This window comes from Telopea speciosissima, chromosome 5 (assembly GCF_018873765.1).
Source record: "Telopea speciosissima isolate NSW1024214 ecotype Mountain lineage chromosome 5, Tspe_v1, whole genome shotgun sequence".
NCBI lineage: Eukaryota > Viridiplantae > Streptophyta > Magnoliopsida > Proteales > Proteaceae > Telopea > Telopea speciosissima.
This window is the reverse complement of record NC_057920.1, coordinates 7,221,273-7,227,138: the sequence shown is the minus strand read 5'-3', so window position 1 is coordinate 7,227,138 and position 5,866 is coordinate 7,221,273.

The following is a 5,866-nucleotide window of genomic DNA, read 5'->3' as shown; positions in this document are numbered from 1 at the left end:
CTCTTCCACAAGTAAAAACCCCTGGACCAAAACCAAACCAAAGCAAACGAAAGCCAATAGCAATCAAAACAAAAAATGAAGAAGAACTCCAGTGTTCATGGAAAGAAAACATTCAAAACCTATAAATTCGAAAAAATGGAATGTCTACTGAGATTATAATGATCGGAAGGGTTATTTGGTTCGGAATCCACAGTCTCTGCAATTGTCTCAGACGAGCTTCGTCTAACTGGAAAGTGAAAAGTGAGACCCAAAAATGAGAGGGATAATGGAAATAAGCAGAGATGAGCGAACGCGGGGGGGGGGTGGGGACAAGGGTAACAAGGGGAAAAAAAAAATTCGAAAATCAGTTGAGTTCTGCGAACTATAGAACTGTGCCCAAGTTATGGAGGGAAAGTGAAACTCCTTTAAGAAGTTGTAGGGTCTGACGCCTCGAGATCCGGATGATTTTGCTCACCTCGTGCATTATCTTCGTTACCGAGGCCTTGAAGATCCGGAGGATCCATATCGAGAGTTCGGAGAGCCAACGCCTCAATGATATTTTTTGTAACGCTGTACATGTGTATTTCGATAATATACTGTTTCACCCTATAATCTGAGAGAGAAGTGAGGTATAACCCTATTCTCCATTGATAGTAAAGCAAATTTTATTTATCAAAAAATATAATAAAACAAATCTCATCTTCAGTGTGGACATAGGTAATCTTGTCAAACCATGTAAATCCTTGCATTATGTGATTGTCTGTTTTCTACTATCCACTTGGATTTAGTAGAAAGGAATTGTGGAACGGACTCCCAAACACAGATTTCAATAATAGTATCGAAGCAATACCAATACCACTTCCAAGAGGCTGATACATGCCAAATTGGACAATTTTGCCCTCGTTTCTAGAAATATATGGATCATTTTGCCCTCAGTATGGACCCATACACCGTTATTGGAGTATTGGTGAGAGGTATTGATTTCGGATACCAATGATACCGATACATTTATCGATATGATACTGATACCTTGAACCATGCCCCTAAATGCCGAGTCTTGCATCAAAATTGAAGGATTGCAATCATTTGTTTTCATTACTTTTGACCTTAGGCCAGACTCTCACGGCTACTATGAGTAGCCATTTAGGTATCATATTGTATCAGTCGTATCGATCGATATGTATTTGTTCTAGCAATACCTAATATCAGTATTTGATTAATACGGTTTATTGGTGAATCGGCCAAAATGCAGCACTTTTAGATAAAAATAGTAATTTTTTTACCTGGAATTGACCTAATATGGACTAATACACCCACTCCATATCACTATTAATATGTATATCAGCAACCACGAACACCAATGTGGATACCATGTACTAAAACCCTACCCTGACTAAGAGAAGACTAGTGGGACAAAACAGGGAGGGACCCCCATACAACATGTGACATACCTCTAGCGGGCCTACACGCCCCACTCTCCTCTTTGCTCTTTGTCACCAATCCACTTCCCTTCAACCATTGAACATGCGCAACAACAACTCAGCCTTATCCCAACTAAATGGGATCGGTTACATGACTCTTGCGCTCTAAACAGCTTTATTCAAGGTCATACTTGAATAGACCTTAATGAGAGAAAATAGAGAGGGGAGTCGACGTCTAGTCTTCTAGTGGGTTGCATGGTTGCACCCCTTAGCCAAGGTCTATTTATAGTACCTTACAACTTTGCATTCATTCTACCAAAAAAAAACTTTGCATTCATTAACTTTAGATTGGATAATTACATTTTTTTTTATTTACAATCATATTCCGCCTTACCCAATTCACCCCCTCTTGGGTTTCCTACTAATACTAGAAATAGAAGCTGACTTTATTATTTAGTTAGCAAAACAAACAATCACATCTACCTATTGCGTGTGAGTGTAAGTAGAGTGAAGGAAAAGGGAATGAAATGAACTCAGTTTAAAAAAGGAATTGGAAACTTTTGTAATCATGATTATATAACTATCTCAAACTCTTATTAACTATGAAAACCAAAATTTTCATATTTAATCTTTATTTTCCTTCTAATTTTAAGAATTTAGATTGTAAGATGTAGTAAATTTAATAGTCAAAATTAGAATATTTTAGAATGGAGAGGGTTCTCGAAGCAAGCGGTAGAAGGAAGCGCACCAATGAGTTGCGATAAAATCTACGATATCGTACATAAAAAGGCAGCGAGGTCAATTTACGTGAAGAAGGGAGAGATAGACACATAGGTGAGAGAATCTTTTTCTATTTCATTACTTCGAAGATCCCCCAAAAGTCTAAGCTTTCATTTGGTAGACATGTTTAAATGTTGTGGCAGGAGAGGCAAACTTGAAGAAGAGGAATATTGGGGTCAGATCCCTCTACTGTCGAGCTACCAGTACTACGTCGTGCGCCACAGTCACAGCAAGGCGGTCTTTTCCCTCTACTACCAAGCTGTTTGTACTGCGTCGTGCGCCCAGACATAGCAAGGCGACGAAAAGACCACCTTGCTATGTGTGGGGCGCACATAAATAGGGGCAGCTTGGAAGTAGAGAGGATCCAGATCCGGAATATTGTGACTAGTGATATTTGTCCTGCTCCTTCTGAATAAATTTATTTTCACAAAAAAAATACACTTCTTGTAGAGTGCTAATAAAGTATGTATGTGCATGTTATACTCTCCTTCAATGTCCTCTCGTACAAATGGCTTGGTTTGCTTCTTGTGTCTATACGAGGCTACCACTCTCCAACCTTGGTTGGAACTTACATGGTTAAGTGTTATTGTGAGGACAGCCTTCAGGGAAAATGAAATTGGGTCATCTCATCTACAATTCAAACATACAATAATGCCCAAGCTATTGTAAGGGTATTTATGTAATATCCCTTTATATGTTCTCATATAATCCTACTTGTATTAATGCCCAGGCTGTGAGGGGCAATCTAGTAATTAGTCCATCTGACCTAAACCCTAGTTTTCCTATATATACTAGTCGGAGGCAGCAGATCTGGGTATTCCAAACTAGATACTCGGGGTGTAATGCTTTAAGCAACCTTGTGCTTAAAACCCTAACCCTAACAATCTTAAAGCATTACACCCCGAGTATCTAGTTTGGAATACCAGCATCGCGCCTCCAAACTAGTATATATAGAAAACTAGGTTTAGGTCGATGGGCTCCAGTGGTTATGTATTTACACTAGGAGGAGCAGCTGTAGCATGGAAATCCAAAGACAGACTAGTATTGCTCTGTCATCTATGGAATCGAACTTTATGCTCTAGCTTCAGGGAGATGAAGCAGAGTGGATAAAGGATCCGATCATGGATATTCCATTGAGGAGTTTTAAGTTAAACTCTATATCTATATTCGTGATAATCAAGCAACCAAGACGATTGTGAATAACTCACTCTTTAATGGTAAGAGGAGACACATCAGTGAAACAAAGCTATGCTGAATTATAGAACAACAAGGGATTATCACTTTGATTGATGTGAGATCGAAGGATAATACGGCGGATGCCCTTACAAAGGGATTGAACAAAGATCGAACATTCAAAACTACAGGGAGATGGGGTTAAAGACCATTTAGTCGTCTTAACCTAACCCAATATTATTTTGAATTATTCGAATCTCATCTAGCCTTGTAAGCATTCGGGACGCTTTACATGTTTCGATAACTTAGTTAGGTTACTAAGTATGGGAGTTTGTGAAACCATTCCAAACTTGATGGTGTAGCAAATTTTCATGTGAAGTCTCCTTACTTTGTTATTCCACAAAGGAATATGAAAAATGTCCGATATGTTTCAATGATATTGTGCTAGTCTTTATGTCATTCCAAATTTGATGACATGTCTTTCATAGTATGGTGTACCATTCCAAATTTGATGATACAACATAAATCTATGACTGATATGACGAATACGATATTCCAAATGGAAACATGGTATGGTCCTTATGATAGAGACTATATAGGATCGAGTTCTTGTAAAGAAACTTGATGATGATGCTTATTGTTTTTTGATTTACCTTCACCATATATATGAAATGTACTAAGTTCTTATTGTTGAACTAGATACTATTGTGCAAATGATTGAATTCATAATATTTTATGAAATTCATATTTGACAAATTACAGAGAATGGCGAAGATGGAGGAGAACGGTTGAATCGGATCTCGATGAGGATGACTTACTTGATGAGTAAAGTCACATGGATTGCAAGGACTTTTTCTTTTGATTATTTCTTTTGGTTTAGCCACTTGCATGTGGAACTTCGGATTTATTGTTGGGTTTAGTTTTGATCTAAAACCTAGTTTTATTTCTTGAAGTCTACTTATTTCTTATTTGATTTATTGGATTATTGATATTCAATTTATATTGATTCAATTACTGATTGAACAATGGTTCCTATACATGTGTAATGGATAAATGTAGAACATAGGAGGAGATTGTAAGGGTATTTATGTAATATCCCTTTATATGTTCTTATATAATCCTACTTGTATTAATGCCCGGTCATGAGGCAATCTAATAATTAGCCTTTCCGACCTAAACCCTGTTTTTCTATATATACTTTGAGGCGGATGCAGGTATTCCAAATCTGACACTGAATCTTTAATGCAACCTTGTGCTTAAAACCCTAACCCTAACAGCTTTTTGGAAGCTTCCTTGGTAATTGTTTAGTGGTACTTGGCCTTTTAATTACGATCAAATCTGTCGGCAATTGCTTTGCCGAATGCCTTCAGCTTTTCATCAACTCCTTTTCTGAAGTATAGTATCACCATTTTCTAAGAAAAGCACTTCGTCACATCCACTAGGACCACTACCATCCATGGTCTCTGTTTCAATGGATACAATATTTCCTTGCTTTAAAGTTTAAACCACTCACATCAGCCGTCGACAAAAGTAATGGCATGGAATAAGTAATTACATGCCCAGACCAAAGGGTATTCCAGTCAGTTGGACGAAATTTTACTGCTATCCTAGTTGCATGAATGTTCCGTATCAAGGGCAAAATTGTCTAAAAAAACAATTCTTTCATTCAAAATTTGAGGCAAAATCATCTGATTCGGCTGATACGGTCGATTCATATCATTATTGGTACCGGTATGAGCCTTATCGATAACTTGATTTAAAACCTTCCTCTCAATAGATAAACTATCACTGCCGGCCGGCACGGCCGGCAAGGAGAGGTGCAGTGACATGCTGGCATGAATGAGCTTGAGCACTACAAATTTACAAATGCAGAAAGGTAGAATTCCATACGTGCAGTCTCAACCCTATACTAGGGTTATAGATTCCGTAGGTCCCCCATGTTCCTTCCGTCCTTGAAGAATAGTTGCTTTCTGAATCGCGATGTAATCAAAATGATTGAGTAGTTTCGTCTGCACCGAATCATCGAAAGGAAAAGTAAAGCGTTTGGCGTTGGGATGGGCCCCACCCATGTTTCTCACTATCAAGGAGCGAGAGACTTTACCATTTCATATCTTATTTTTTCCTGACCGTTGAAAAGGAATAGTAGGAAAATCGGACGGTTCCGATGTGATTTATTAAAGTGTTAGGAAAAGACAAGTAGGTCAAAATATCAAATAAAAAGAATTGCTAACTGTACAGGAGGGATCTGAATTTCTGATATTCACATATTACTCCCTACAATTTTTTATAATAAGAAGAACATCAGATATATCAGAGTCAAAGATCTTGCTCCACCTCCCGCCCTGAGGGGTATTATTATTTTTTAAAATAAAGAGTATTGGGTATCGACTATCGAATGTCGACCACTCTGTCTCTGTCCGTGTTAGATTTGTTTTCTTTTACGCAACGAAAAAGACCAAGTCCTTTCGTTTTCTTTTGGTTCTTTTTTCTTTCTTACTTTTTTTTTTTTGTTT